Genomic DNA, 17,320 nt, shown 5'->3' on the forward strand with positions numbered 1-17,320 from the left:
ACCAGTGACGACCAGGTGTTATCGAATTTCAACTATTATCATTAGGTTTTATTTCAAGAGGGGGGATTTCGTTAGACATGTTTTTAATCCAAATTTATATTTTTAGTTCTTTTAACCACTTCAACCCCGCTAGCTGAAACCCCCTTAATGACAAGGCCACTTTTTACACTTCTGCACTACACTACTTTCACTGTTTATTGCTCGGTCATGCAACATACCACCCAAATGAATTTTACCTCCTTTTCTTCTCACTAATAGAGCTTTCATTTGGTGGTATTTCATTGCTGCTGACATTTTTATTTTTTTTGTTATTAATCGAAAGTTAATGATTTTTTTGCAAAAAAATGACATTTTTCACTTTCAGTTGTAAAATTTTGCAAAAAAAATGACATCCATATATAAATTTTTCGCTAAATTAATTGTTCTACATGTCTTTGATTAAAAAAAAAATTGGGGGTAAAAAAAATGGTTTGGGAAAAAGTTATAGCATTTACAAACTATGGTACAAAAATGTGAATTTCCGCTTTTTGAAGCAGCTCTGACTTTCTGAGCACCTGTCATGTTTCCTGAGGTTCTACAATGCCCAGACAGTACAAACACCCCACAAATCACCCCATTTCGGAAAGTAGACACCCTAAGGTATTCACTGATGGGCATAGTGAGTTCATAGAACTTTTTATTTTTTATCAAAATTAGGGTTATTCACTTTAGAAAAAAGACGACTGAGGGGAGATCTAATTAATATGTATAAATATATCAGGGGTCAGTACAGAGATCTATCCCATCAGCTATTTATCCACAGGACTGTGACTGTGACGAGGGGACATCCTCTGCGTCTGGAGAATAGAAGGTTTGTACACAAACATAGAAAAGGATTCTTTACGGTAAGAGCAGTGAGAATATGGAACTCTCTGCCTGAGGAGGTGGTGATGGTGAGTACAATAAAGGAATTCAAGAGGGCCCTGGACGTATTTCTGGAGCTTAATAATATTACAGGCTATAGCTACTAGAGTCGTTGATCCAGGGAGTTATTCTGATTGCCTGATTGGAGTCGGGAAGGAAGTTTATAGTCCCCTAAAGTGGAGAAAATTGCCTTCCTCTGGATCAACTTGCGGGATAACAGGCCGAACTGGATGGACAAATGTCTTTTTTCGGCCGTATGTACTATGTTACTATGTTACTATGTCACAAGTTAGCGGAAAATGATGATTATTTTTTTTTTCTTACAAAGTCTCATATTCCACTAACTTGTGACAAAAAATAAAAACTTCCATGAACTCACTATGCCCATCACAAAATACCTTGGGGTGTCTTCTTTCCAAAATGGGGTCACTTGTGGGGTAGTTATACTGCCCTGGCATTCTAGGGGCCCAAATGCGTGAGAAGAAGTTTGCATTTAAAATCTGTAAAAAATGACCGGTGAAATCCGAAAGGTGCACTTTGGAATGTGTGCCCCTTTGCCCACCTAGGTTGCAAAAAAGTGTCACACATCTGGTATCGACATACTCAGGAGAAGTTGTGGAATATGTTTTGGGGTGTCATTTTACATATACCCATGCTGGGTGAGAGAAATATCTTGGCAAAAGACAACTTTTCCCTTTTTTTTTTATACAAAGTTGGCATTTGACCAAGATATTTATCTCACCCAGCATGGGTATATGTAAAATTACACCCCAAAACACATTCCCCAACTTCTCCTGAGTACGGCGATACCACATGTGACACTTTTTTGCAGCCTAGATGCGCAAAGGGGCCCAAATTCCTCTTAGGAGGGCATTTTTAGACATTTGGATCCCAGACTTCTTCTCACGCTTTAGGGCCCCTAAAAAGCCAAGGCAGTATAAATACCCCACATGTGACCCCATTTTGGAAAGACCCCCCAAGGTATTCAATGAGGGGCATAGCAAGTTCATAGAATTTTTTTTTTTGGGCACAAGCGGAAATTGATTTTTATTTTATTTTTTCTCACAAAGTCTCCCTTTCCGCTAACTTGGGACAAAAATTTAAATCTTTCATGTACTCAATATGCCCCTCACGGAATACCTTGGGGTGTCTTCTTTCTTAAATGGGGTCACATGTGGGGTATTTATACTGCCCTGGCATTTTAGGGGCCCTAAAGCGTGGATCCGATCCACGGATCGGATCCGCAAAACACATACGGACGTCTGAATGGAGCCTTACAGGGGGGTGATCAATGACAGGGGGGTGATCAATGACAGGGGGTGATCAGGGAGTCTATATGGGGTGATCAGGGGTGATCAGTAGTTCATAAAGGGTTAATAAGTGACAGGGGGGTGTAGTGTAGTGTAGTGGTGTTTGGTGCTACTTTACTGAGTTGCCTGTGTCCTCTGGTGGTCGATCCAAACAAAAGGGACCACCAGAGGACCAGGTAGCAGGTATATTAGACGCTGTTATCAAAACAGCGTCTAATATACCTGTTAGGGGTTAAAAAAAATTCACATCTCCAGCCTGCCAGCGAGCGACCGTCGCTGTCAGGCTGGAGATCCACTGCGCGCGTTCACAGGAAATCTCGGCTATCGCGAGATGACGCACGGATGCGTCCAGGAGGAATGAATCAACCACCTTCCGGACGCATCCGTGCGTTAGGCGGTCGGGAGGTGGTTAAACATATGTATTTGACCTGTATTTGTACTGTGAAGTGTATCGGGATGGCTCACCCTCCAATTTGCAAGGAAAAGGGTGCTCCCCCTAGAAAGGTTACCCCAAACCTTTAAGGGGAATCAAAATGTGAATGAATAAGAGGGGCACACCTACATCTAATTCACAATGACCACTGACCAATATTATAAAAAATTTATTAAATATACATACGGTACCTAATTAATCACTCTAAAATACATAAAATACAAATTAAAATATAGCCATGCTAAGGGTTAATGTGTACATGGACTAGAATCTCAGTAGTGAATGTCTCTTACGATAGCGCTGAGACTCAGCCTATAGGGTAATAGATGCCGTCTCTGTATTGGTCCGCGGTTTGTCTGCGATTCTTTCAGTATAGGAAGAGATAGATGTATTATCCTTTACGTTTTGTTACATATATTCTTTTCACAGTTATGGCTTTATCTCACAGTTGTAGCTTTGCTAGTACGCTGTGATAAGGTATGACAGGTTACTCACTGTTTTAGAAGCGGTGAAGTGTTCGGATTATTGCGCTTAGCGTGGCTTCCCACGTGTTCTCAGCGCAGATGATAGTACCTCCGGTCAGCTTTATAGTGAGTAATGAACTTGCAAAGAAAGAAACAGTCCGTTTAAGTGCCGGGGTCAGTAGAGAATCGGACCCTACTTGAGATTTGCCATAGCTTGATGTCCCTTTTACAGGGCAAGGCAGGACTTTCGTTTCTTTACGAAATATATTTTGATGTTATTGCAGATTCAATGGAGATGCGCAGATGATATGCTGTGGTTTCCTTCTTTCTGTAGAGACTTGTATACACCATACGCGTTTCGTAGTTAACACGACTCCTTCCTCAGTGGTCAAGTCTCGTCTGCTGTTTGACTGTTTATATAGGGCTGAATCCATTTACCCATTTAGGGCTATTACGTCATTTAATGAAACACCTGAAAGCTAAAGTCTGGCTTGGCTGGTCATTTAACCTCTTAGTCACGGTATTTTTGCATATAAAATTACTTGAAAATATTCTATGATAAAAAAAAATATATAAAATAAATATATATAAAATTGAGAATAATGACAATGATAGCAATAATTCCTAAGCATGCAGTTTTTTGACAAGACTTTGTAAAAATAAATAAATAGCAACTTTATGTATCTTATATTACATCTTATATTCTTAAACAACTATATTTTAAAACAATCTAATTGTGCAGTTTTATTGTAAGATGATATCTTCAATGTATATACTTAAGATCAAACGATATATCCAAATATTTAAATACTATTTGTTTGTTCATTTTTATTTCATTGCGGTTTTTAATGTGTTTAATTTAAATGTATCGATGTTTCAAGGAAATACCGTAGATAATATAAATTCTTTGAGTAAAAAATACTCATAAGATGTTTATAAATTGTTCCCATAAAGCCCTATGTATGTAGAAAAGGTGGTGTCCATATATTGTGACTATATGTATATGTGGGAACTTATAGTTAAAAACTGGACTCGTCTGATTAGAGCGTAGTATTAGTAATTGGTTTCGTTCTCTGTAGGTAAGCTGTATGTTTACTAGTTGGTGATTAGTATCCTTCATAACCCCATGAGACTAAATATATATTGAAGCGCTTCAAATCGACCAGGAGTAGTGGGATAGATATCCCAAAAATTGGGTAAGAAAAAACCTGAAATCAACAGCCGCAGTGACATCTGACCTGCTTGCTTGATTTTGCACCTGTGCAGGAACTAAACCACACAAAACCACTGAAACGGCACTCCTACAATTGATTGCTGCAGATCCCTGAATCTATCTCCTGGAAACTACATCACAGCCTGTAAGCGTACTATACGTGGGACGCCACGTTAACAGCAGTACAGCCGGCTCAAACCTACAGAACTGTAAGTAAAACCAATGCCGTATGAATGTATACACAGGCAAAGTGATTGGATGTATTGCTAAACTTGTAGCAAAAGAAATGTGAGTGACTCAACCACACATCCTCACTTCGGCTACATTGAAACTAACCTGTGAACTTTCTAGAATCCTGATTACTATGGACTGCGTCCAAACAGCGTGGATATCAGGTCCACTGGACAATTATTGTAACACTGACATTCAGAGTAATAGAAAGGAACAAAAAATCTGAGACTCTAATAGGACATTTCCTCCCAAGGATTCTCTACTTAATTTTATATTTTAGTCTTGCTTTTTATGGATGGTTGCCATTTTAATCAATTTTAAAGCGATTATAAGTCTATATAGCATGCAAATATATGTTAATAATATTTTATGTATTACTATATTTCTGGTATAAATAAAATCACTGTCTAGAAAACTCGCCTATGTGTATCTGAATGCAGGTGTGCCCTACTCCTTCAATTTATCTATATAATTATTTTGAAAAAGTTTTTTAAAAATATTAAAATGAAAATAAAAACTATATGTGACACACTTTTAACCCTTTCTTTCTTTTTCAGGGGATGTTTCATCTACAAAAGGTCAAGGTGTATTTTTGGTAAGTTTCCATATGGGGTCCAATCAATCATTTTAATTATAGAAGTAGGAAACAGGACTTATTCTCAGTCATCCTCTTTCTACAAAAAAACGAATACCTCAATTTCTGCATTCAATCCTTGTGGGAGGAGGGAATTGAACTCAAAAATCTTTCTAGATTCCATCCTAGACATTTTACCTATATGGTCCCCTCCTCTCCAATGTACATTTACCTTTTCCAAGGCTGCAAAACTCATTCCTCTTGGGTCCTGATTGTGTAATGTTTTGAAGTGAAATGACAGGGCATGTTTATCGTATCCCTTTTTAATATTTGCAATATGCTCAGCTATGCATTTTTTCATGGTTCTTTTAGTTCTGCCTACATATTGCTTTCTACATGGGCATTGTATGATATATATTACGCTTTCTGTGCTGCATGTCAAAAATTCCCTAATCTTGTGTGTATGGTTATTACTGGTTGATTTCAGTTCAATTGTTTTTTTAGGGAATGTAGTACATTTACATCCCATACAGGACCCACATCTATAGAAGCCTGACATACCCATCCACTTTTGGATAGTTGGTATTTTTGAAGATTTATTATTGATTGTAGGGGCAACCAATAAGCCCAAATTTGGTGCCTTGGTAAAGGTAATGTGAGGTTTATTAGGCAATATATGTCCTATTATTTTATCTTTGGTGATATGATGCCAAAGTTTGTTAATTATGTATTTAATCTTTTTGTATTGTGAGTTAAATGGCAATATTATTCTGACAATTTCTTGTGTGTTGGACTTGGAGTTTCTAATTTCTCTGAAAAGAAGGTATTTCGATCGAATTTACGTACTGTATCTAATGAGGATTCTAATAATTCCAATGGATATTTTTTCTCTAAAAATTGATCCTTTAAATTTAAAGGATCAATTTTTAGAGAAAAAATATCATCATATCTGCACATCTCCATTGAATCTGCAATAACATCGAAATATATTTCGTAAAGAAACGAAAGTCCTGCCTTGCCCTGTAAAAGGGACATCAAGCTATGGCAAATCTCAAGTAGGGTCCGATTCTCTACTGACCCCGGCACTTAAACGGACTGTTTCTTTCTTTGCAAGTTCATCACTCACTATAAAGCTGACCGGAGGTACGATCATCTGCGTTGAGAACACGTGGGACGCCACGCTAAGCGCAATAATCCGAACACTTCACCGCTTCTAAAACAGTGAGTAACCTGTCATACCTTATCACAGCGTACTAGCAAAGCTACAACTGTGAGATAAAGCCATAACTGTGAAAAGAATATATGTAACAAAACGTAAAGGATAATACATCTATCTCTTCCTATACTGAAAGTATCGCAGACAAACCGCGGACCAATACAGAGACTGCATCTATTACCCTATAGGCTGAGTCTCAGCGCTATCGTAAGAGACATTCACTACTGAGATTCTAGTCCATGTATACATTAACCCTTAGCATGGCTATATTTTAATTTGTATTTTATGTATTTTAGAGTGATTAATTAGGTACCGTATGTATATTTAATAATTTTTTAATAATATTGGTCAGTGGTCGTTGTGAATTAGATGTAGGTGTGCCCCTCTTATTCATTTGCATTCTGTATTTGTACTGGCCTGCAGTAAAATTGATATCCATTGACCGTGTAATATACATCCTGTGACGGTCACGTACACTACACACAGGGGGGGGGATAGTGACCACTGTGCTCCACCCTCACCCCTGGCCCTGCCTACTTGCCTCGCAAGTCCTAATGACAGGGGACAACTAGATGGCAGTCCCTAACTTAGGATACATGCTAGGAAGACAGACAAGACAAATAACGGAATGTGAACACACCGTGTCAGAACCAAGAGAGCTACGCAGTACAAAGGGTTAAGCAAAAAATGGTCAGGAGAAGCCGGGGTCAAATACCAGGAGAGTAGAGAAGTACCAGAGGAGTCTGCAAAGAGTAGTCAGGTGGGAGCCGAGGTCACAATACCAGGAGGGATGCACAGTACAGGAGGAGCAAGCAAAGGATCGTCAGGGAACAGGATCAGGTGAGTAATCAGTAGTCCAAAAAATAGCAAGGAACCTAGAATTAACAGGCAACCTGTGGCCAGCAGGCTGCCTGTATTTATAGTGGGGTCTGAGGGTCATGTGACGTGGCCAGCGTCACATGACCGACACACAGACAAGTCGAGCACCGAGTGATCAGCTCAGCGCTCAAGGCAGACCTAGGAGCAGGGAGCCTCCCAGCTAGCAAAGCTGCCCTGGGAACGAGGCCAAACACAGATCCTCGCTCCCGAAGCTAAGCAGCAGGTCTGCGGCTGATGGGAGACCGAGTGCGCCTTTGGCGCCCCGTGACACATCCGGCCACATAATCACTTGATCTTTTCTGTCTGGTGAATGCCTAATGTTAGGTGCCTGTAGTCCAGTGGCCTACAGTAACATTGTTATCCATTTACCGCATAATGTACCTCGAGCCACATAATCTGAATTTCCTTTATGTCAGGTGATTGCCTAATTTTTAAGGCCCGTACTCCAAAATTTGTCTAGGCTCCAACAGGGCACATTTCAGAGAATTTCCCTTTAAGATGCATAAAAATGTCCCCTGATTAAGGTACATATTTTTGGTTGGCATTTTTGTCATTGATTCCCCTCTAGTATGTCACTGTCCATGTTGTGGGACTATTTGTGCACTTCTAAGTATTTGGTGGCTGCAAATATGAGCTGAAGGTTTTCAAGGTTCACCTGCCATTAAAGTGAATGGGGCCCGCCACAAACTTGCGGTTCACAAACATTTGATAGCGTTTGCGAACCGTCCCGGACGATGTTTACCCTTCACTACCAGCAGTCAGTGCTAGCCGTCTCAGCCACCAGTCACAGTGCCCGCAGTCTCAGCCACCAGTCAGTGCCAGTTGTATCAGCCAGCAGTCAGTGCCACCCGTCACAGTGCCAGCAGTCTCAGCACCAGCAGTTAGTGCCAGCAGTCAGTGCCCGCATTCTCAGCCACCAGCCAGTGTCAGTCATCTTAGCCATCAGCAATTAGCCGCAGTCAACTGTCTCAGGCACAGCCACAGTATCGTCACCACCAGTCAATGCCAGCTGTCTCAACCACCAGTCACAGTGCCCGCAGTCTCAGCCACCAGTCAGTGGCAGTTGTCCCAGCCACCAGTGTCAGCCATCTCAGCCACCAGTCAGTCACAGTGCCAGCAGTCTCAGGCACCAGTCTGTTCCAGTCTTCTCAGACACCAGTCAGTGCCACAAGCAACAGCCACCAGTCAGTGCCAGTCGTATCACCCATCAGTCAGTGCCACCAGCCAACAGTCACAGTGCTAGCAGTCCTAGCACCATCAGTCAGTGCCAGTGATGCATAGTACAGCCACATATAAGCCAGTATTACAGTAACAGAAAATTGTACAAAAATACAAGCCTATATTACTGGAACTTTCTACTAACAACATGCCACCAAAAAAAAGGACATGTCAAGTAAGACAAAAGACACAGACAATGAAGTCCTACATAAGCAAGTTCTCCTAGAGTAACAGTCAGCTCAGCAAGTAAACATCAAAAAACAGAAAAGCCGAAAAATGAGCAAATAGAACAACGCTAAAAGAAAAAGACTCAGAAGACTAATAACATACAGGAACTGGAAAATGAGCGTAAAAAACAATCTCTAAGAGAAAAACAAGCGTTAGAAAAATGTCAAAAGACACAGAGTTAGGCTACATGCACACGACCATTGTGTGTTTTGCGGTCCGCAAATTGAGGATCCGCAAAACACGGATGGCATCCGTGTGCATTCAGAAATTTTCAGAATGGCACAGACAGCCATTGATATGACTGCCTATTCTTGTCCGCAAAACAGACAAGAATAGTACAGGTTATATTTTTCGCATATCTAAGCATAAATCCACAATACGAAAAAAAAAATTGCTGTTACCCATTCCTTCTCATTTTCATATTCATAATCATTCTATCGCACAATTGAAATATCAAGTTATAGAGCAGGTACATCAACCAAGGAGGGGAGGTGATTTGAAGAGATTGTTGTTACGCAGGGAGGCCTTTTGGATACATATGTTATATCCAAAAGGGCTTAATAGGGATTATGAGGTCATGTGTTTTTAATTTGGTTTTCACATTTGTTACTTTTCACAGACTGCAATGCCACGAAGTTAACTTGGAAGGACACGAATCAGGACGTCAGGTGTTTGTACCATTAGCTAGTGATGTCAGTTCCTGTGTTACTAATTGATTGATGATGTCATGATCATGTGACTGCGATCCATGTCTATAAAATGTGAGAAAGTGTCAGTTTGTACTGTGCAGTAGAGGAAGGCTGACATGCCGAAACGCGTACTGTGAACCGTTTAATAAAGCATATTCTGAAGAGCAAGTACGTCTGCTGGGATCATTTCTTATACAATAGAAAGAATGGCACTTATACGAGAGATATAGTTAATGTTAATGATGGTAACATTATACTACACACATTGGAGATTTAAATCAGATATGCAATTTCTGTCAAGCAAAACATTTTGAAGGAGAAAGAACCATCTAATCAAAAATTTACATAGTGTTGCTGAAAAGGAAAATAAAATTTTCAACCAATTCGAATAAATCCTTTTATACAGCAGCTCATGACTAGTGTTGAGCGCGAATATTCGAATTACGAATTTTTTTCTCGAATATCGCAATTTCGAGATTTCGCGAATATTTAGAATATCGTTCTATATATTCGCGAATTCCAATATTCGTATTTTTTTTTAAATTATAATATTTTTTTTCTTTCCCACTTCTCTAAAGTTGTTCTTACCTGTCCTTTGGATTCCTGGCTTCCTGGCTGCTCCAGTCAGTGGTGTTTTCAACTTACTGCTATATTCCATATTAGCTAAATTACAATCTAATCTATATGTGTATTTTACGAAATTTCGCAAGTTGCGATGCGAGTAATATAACACAAAATAATCGCATGAAGATTTCAATTTAGCACTGCTATATTCCATATTCTAGCCTAATATGGAATATAGCTGTGCTAAGTTTGCCCTGCTATATATTTCATATTAGGCTAGAATATGGAATATAGCTGTGCTAAGTTAGCACTTCTGTATTCCATACTAGGCTAGAATATGGAATATAGCAGTGCTAAGTTGAAATCTTCATGCGATTATTTCGTGTTATATTACTCGCATCGCAACTTGCGAAATTTGCAAATGTTCTTAATATTGCTCTAACTTCGTCTTTTAGAATATTACGAATATTCTAAAAGACGAAGTTAGAGCAATATTACGAAATTTCGTAAAATACACATATAGATTGTAATTTAGCTTATATAGTGCTATAATCCCTTTTTTTTTCCTCTAATTTTTTTTGCCTCTTCTGAACTTAAGTTTTGTAAAATGTACACTGTTAAAAAATATTACTATAGCAGTATATTAGCTTAAATACAATCTATGTGTATTTTACGAAATTTCGTAATATTGCTCTAACTTCGTCTTTTAGAAATTTCGTAATATTGCTCTAACTTCGTCTTTTAGAATATTCGTAATATTCTAAAAGACGAAGTTAGAGCAATATTAAGAACATTTGCAAAAGCCGAAATTGCGATGCGAGTAATATAATACGAAATAATCGCATGAAGATTTCAACTTAGCACTGCTATATTCCATATTCTAGCCTAGTATGGAATATAGCAGTGCTAACTTAGCACTTCTGTATTCCATACTAGGCTAGAATATGGAATATAGCAGTGCTAAGTTGAAATCTTCATGCGATTATTTCGTGTTATATTACTCGCATCGCAACTTGCGAAATTTGCAAATGTTCTTAATATTGCTCTAACTTCGTCTTTTAGAATATTACGAATATTCTAAAAGACGAAGTTAGAGCAATATTACGAAATTTCGTAAAATACACATAGATTGTATTTAAGCTAATATACTGCTATAGTAATATTTTTTAATAGTGTACATATTTTACAAAACTTAAGTTCAGAAGAGGCAAAAAAAAAATTAGAGGCAAAAAAAGGGATTATAGCAGTATATTAGCTAAATTACAATCTATATGTGTATTTTACGAAATTTCGTAATATTGCTCTAACTTCGTCTTTTAGAATATTCGTAATATTCTAAGAGACTAAGTTAGAGCAAATCACGAAATTTCGTAAAATACACATATTAGCCTAGCCATAGTCAATTAGCATAGGAACGTTGCCTTATACTATCAAGATAAATAATCGCAATACGCGAAAAAAAAAAATTGTATATTATTCGCGATAATTGGAATAATTACGAATATTCGATTTCGACGAATATAACACGAATATTCATTCGAAATATCGCGAAATCGAATATGGCACCTCCCGCTCATCACTACTCATGACGGGTCAGCATCATTACAGCAAAAATTTCATAAAAATATATAAGGTCAATAAATAGTGCTCAAGCATTTGCATCTATGGGAGCTAACATTACTCTGCCTCCTGGCTATGGGCCATACTGTTTTCAAATCCATGGTTCGATTTGTCATAGAGCAGGAACACTGCATCCTCGACAGGGTGAAAACAGACAGTTTGCAAAATTTTAGATCCCTCTGAAGCTGCAGAGCAAAGAATGCAAATTTCTGCCAACTCAGGAAAAAAATACAGAGCTTTAGGGTACTTTTACACTAGCGTTTTTCTTTTCCAGCATAGAGTTCCGTCACAGGGGCTCTATACTGGAAAAGAACTGATCAGGCATATCCCCATGCATTCTTAATGAAGAGTAATCCGTTCAGTTTGCATCAGGATGTCTTCAGTTCAGTTGTTTTGACTGATCAGGCAAAAGAGAAAACCGTAGCATGCTACGGTTTTCTCTCCGGCGAAAAAAACTGAAGACATGCCTGAACACCGGATCCGGCATTTTTTCCCATAGGAATGTATTAGCGCCGGATCCGGAATTCAGAATACCGGAATGCCGGATCCGTCGTTCCGGCATGCGCATGCGCAGATCGGTGAAAATGAGAAAAATGTACAAGACGGATCCGTCGGTCCGCATGACAAGCGGAGAGACGGATCCGTCTTTGCAATGCATTTGTGAGACGGATCGGCATCCGGATCCGTCTCACAAATGCTTTCAGTCAGCAGCAGATCGGCGGATCCGGCGGCCAGTTCCGACGACGGAACTGCCCGCCGGATCACACTGCCGCAAGTGTGAAAGTAGCCTAAGCAAACATTTACAAGTACATTTATGGCACAATTCAATCCTTTTGCCGAGGCCTGCGAAATGTTGTACCAAGTTGAAAAAGAATATGAAGAGGATGCCGCAAAAAAGTCAATGTTGTTAAGGAAGTGTCCATGACAATAGTACAAGATCGCAAAAATTACCAAAGGCGCTATAATGCACCAAAATATAGTGAGGTTGCTTTTATTTTTCAAAATGATGATAGAGAACCACCACTTGAAAAATATATTCTTATATACTGCAAATCAAGTGAAGACTGTACAAATAAATAAAAAAACACAAAGAATTAGTCTCCTTGATCCTAATTTAGAAACCATGGTTTATCCATTGTTATTCCCATATGGGGATCAAAGCTGAGGAATTGACATACCATTGCAAAACAGACCACAAGCTTTATTAACTTTAGCACAGAAAAGAACAAGTAAGTATGTGGCTGGAGGTACATTTCGCTGTCATTGGATATCAATTTTACAGCAGGCCATTGGACTACAGGCCCCAAAAATTATGCATTCAGCGGACAGAAAGGAACAAGTAAGTATATGGCTGGAGGTAGATTACACGGTCATTGGATATCATTTTTACTGCAGGCCAGTGTATTACAGGCCCCAAAAATTATGCATTCAGCGTACAGAAAAGATCAAGTAATTATGTGGCTGAAGGTCTTTTAGACAGTCAATGGATATACATTTTACTGAAGGCCAGTACAAATAGAGGTCAAATACATATGTTTAACCCCTTAGTGACCAAGCCTGTATGGCCCTTAATGATCAAGCCAAATTTTGGAAATCTGACGTGTCATTTTAGCTTAGAATAACTTTGTAATGGTTTTGCACATCAAAGAAATTCAGAATTTTTTTTCTCGTCACATATTGTACTTTAATTAGGTTGTAAAATTCTACCGATAAAATATGCGTATCTTTATTAAAAAAGTGAAAATTTTTAAAAATTGGCACATTTTCCTATTTTCAACTGCAATATTTCACATACATACATAAATACTATTCAATATTTTTATCAGAAATATATTTCCACATCTTTACTTTATTTTGGCTGCACAAAAAAAATTTACATTATTTTTTTTTATTTAGATGTGGGGGGCGCCCAAATAACTTTTTTTAACACATCTGGGGGCCATATTGCCCTGATCGGGGTGCTGGGGGACCCGATCGGGGCATAATTTGAACTTCTCTCTCCTCTCCTGAGTAGAGAGACCTTACTGAGAGCAGCGGTGGCGGCGGCCGGCTTTCAGTCTGTGCATGCGCCGGGCCGCCGCCATCTTTCTTGAGGGTAAAGGGGGGTGGGGGGTGAGGATCGGGAGCCAGTTTAGGGCCAGAAGCGCTGGGGGACCAGATCACTGCACCGGAGATATTCTCCCTCCTCTCTTACATGAGAGGAGGGAGAAAGCTTAGTCTGGGCGCTGGGGGACAAGATCGCTGCACCAGAGATATTCTCCCTCCTCTTTTACATGAGAGGAGGGAGAAAGTTTAGTCTGCTGCCGGCATTTTCTGTGATCTCCGTGATAAAGTGTATCACGGCGATCACATGATCAGAGACCGCTTGTCACGGTCTCTGATTACTGCCCCGAGCCCTCAGCTACCTCTGGTAGCTGCGAGCACGGAGCTACATCGCTTGATTTTATTGCTACCTTAGGCTGAAGTGCCGCCGTAAAAAGGCGGCGCTCCAGCCCAAGGCTCCTTAGTGACCGCTGTAAAAACACATATGGGTGGTCACTAAGGGGTTAAAAGAACTAAAAAATATAACATGGGATTAAAAACAAGGCTAATGAAATCCCCCCTCTTGAAAAAAACCCTAATGATAATACAAACCGGATTCCAAAAAAGTTGGGACACTAAACAAATTGTGAATAAAAACTGAATGCAATGATGTGGAGATGGCAGATGTCAATATTTTATTTGTAATAGAATGTAGATGACAGATCAAACGTTTAATCCGAGTAAATGTATCATTTTAAAGGAAAAATAAGTTTATTCAAATTTTCACGGTGTCAACAAATCCCAAAAAAGTTGGGACAAGTAGCGATAAGAGGCTGGAAAAAGTAAATTTGAGCATAATGAAGAGCTGGAAGACCAATTAACACTAATTAGGTCAATTGGCAACATGATTGGGTATAAAAAGAGCTTCTCAGAGTGGCAGTGTCTCTCAGAAGCCAAGATGGGTAGAGGATCACCAATTCCCACAATGTTGCACAGAAAGACAGTGGAGCAATATCAGAAAGGTGTTACCCAGCGAAAAATTGCAAAGACTTTGCATCTATCATCATCAACTGTGCATAACATCATCCGAAGATTCAGAGAATCTGGAACAATCTCTGTGCGTAAGGGTCAAGGCCGTAAAACCATACTGGATGCCCTTGATCTCCGGGCCCTTAAACAACACTGCACCACAAACAAGAATGCTACTGTAAAGGAAATCACAGAATGGGCTCAGGAATACTTCCAGAAACCATTGTCAGTGAACACAATCTACCGTGCCATCCGCCGTTGCCAGCTGAAACTCTACAGTGCAAAGAAGAAGTCATTTCTAAGCAAGATCCACAAGCTCAGGCGTTTTCACTAAGCCAGGGATCATTTAAAATGGAGTGTGGCAAAATGGAAGACTGTTCTGTGGTCAGACGAGTCACGATTCAAAGTTCTTTTTGGAAATCTGGGACGCCATGTCATCCGGACCAAAGAGGACAAGGACAACCCAAGTTGTTATCAACGCTCAGTTCAGAAGCCTGCATCTCTGATGGTATGGGGTTGCATGAGTGCGTGTGGCATGGGCAGCTTGCATGTCTGGAAAGGCACCATCAATGCAGAAAAATATATTAAGGTTCTAGAACAACATATGCTCCCATCCAGACGTCATCTCTTTCAGGGAAGACCCTGCATTTTCCAACAAGATAATGCCAGACCACATTCTGCATCAATCACAACATCATGGCTGCGTAGGAGAAGGATCCGGGTACTGAAATGGCCAGTCTGCAGTCCAGATCTTTCACCTATAGAGAACATTTGGCGCATCATAAAGAGGAAGGTGCAACAAAGAAGGCCCAAGACGATTGAACAGTTAGAGGCCTGTATTAGACAAGAATGGGAGAGCATTCCTATTTCTAAACTTGAGAAACTGGTCTCCTCGGTCCCCAGGCGTCTGTTGAGTGTTGTAAGAAGAAGGGGAGATGCCACACAGTGGTGAAAATGGCCTTGTCCCAACTTTTTGGGGATTTGTTGACACCATGAAATTCTGATTCAACATATTTTTCCCTTAAAATGGTACCTTTTTTCACAGTTTTGTTCCGTGATTTATGTTCTATTATATAGCGTCCCAACTTTTTTGGAATCCGGTTTGTAGTTGAAACATGTGGTTGTCACAGTTGTTGAATTCCTCCGAGGCTTCAAACTAGAGATGGCCTTGTGGTTCGCCCAGTGGTCGTTTCACGGCAAACTTTGCATGTTAGTGATTCGCCGAACATGCGAACATATGGAGATATTCGTGCCCGCCATATTCTTTTACATTGTGAAGAACTTTGACCTATGACACATCCATCAGGTAGTAGTGTTGCTCACGAATATTCGAATTGCGAATTTTAATCGCGAATATCGGCACTTCGAATATTCGCGAATATTTCGAATATCTCAAAATATATTTGTAATTGCGAATATTCGATTTTTGGAAAAATACCAGCCCATGCGAATTTTTATGCAAAATTTTTACGCAAATTTTATGCGAATTTTCGCAATCAAGAAAATAATGCCTGGAGATCATGAATTCGCGAATATATGGCGAATATTCGCCCAAATATTCGCGAAATATCGCAAATTCGAATATTGCCCCTGCCGCTCATCACTATCAGGTAGTACAGGACAGCCAATTGAGACATTTCAGCACATGGACATACCCCCTACCTTATAAATAAACCTGATCTGACCGCCATTTTACATTCAGTGTTTTGCCAGTGTAGGGAGAGGTTGCTGTGTGGAGCAGGGACAGGCTGTTAGGGACACCAAAAGCTAGCTCATAGGGCCACAAAAGTATTTTTAAGGACTGGTATAGGTGTGCTATCGATAGGTGTGATACACAGAGGGGTGCAATATACTTATAATATACTTTTATAATGAGTCAAAAACACATAGATCTATATAGTGATCACCTGAAAGTCATGGGCCTGAGGGGCTAGGGGCTTAATAGGGCAATTTTTATATAGGGTAAGGTCGCTCTTATCAGGGCCAGAATAGCACCCCCCTGTAGGGTAATATCAGGGACAGTTCTTTGCCCACTCTGTCCTTCAATACCACATCATCATCTAGCCCAGGGATAGATGTTTTTTGCTTTCCCTCCGGGATTCATGGATGTGCACTGGAACCCCCCTGATTGTGGTAGGACATATGGTTTCTGATTTGGTGCTGCCGAGCACCTGATTTAGTGCCTACCACATCTATGCTTTTTGCTTACTTTAATAATTTAATATATTTTCATTTTGAGGGATATCTTTTCCATTAACACGTCCGCAAAATGGGTCTGCATCCGTTCTGCAATTTTGCAGAATGGGAGCAGACCCCTTCATTTTCAATGGGGCCAGAATGTGCTGTCCGCATCCACATTTGCGGATCCGCACTTCCGCATCCGTGCTTCAGTTTCTGAAAAAAAATAGAACATAATCCTATTCTTGTCTGCAATTGTGGAGATCGCAAATTCAAATAATACATCTGGTATGTCACTGTCCATGTTGAGGGACTATTTGTGCACTTCTAGTAATTATTTCTTGGCTGCAAATATGAGCTGAAGGTTTTTGAGGTTTGCCTGCCATTAAAATGAATGGGACCCGCCGTGAACTTGTGGTTTGCGAACATTTGATTGCGTTTGCGCGATCGCATTCGCGAAACGTCCTGGCAGATGTTCGTCCATCACTGCCGAAAACATTAGTCATTCAACGGACAGAAAAGGCATTTTATGCCGCTGTATTTACCTTA

The sequence above is a fragment of the Bufo gargarizans genome, chromosome 1 (genome assembly GCF_014858855.1).
Source record: "Bufo gargarizans isolate SCDJY-AF-19 chromosome 1, ASM1485885v1, whole genome shotgun sequence".
Classification (NCBI taxonomy): Eukaryota; Metazoa; Chordata; class Amphibia; order Anura; family Bufonidae; genus Bufo; species Bufo gargarizans.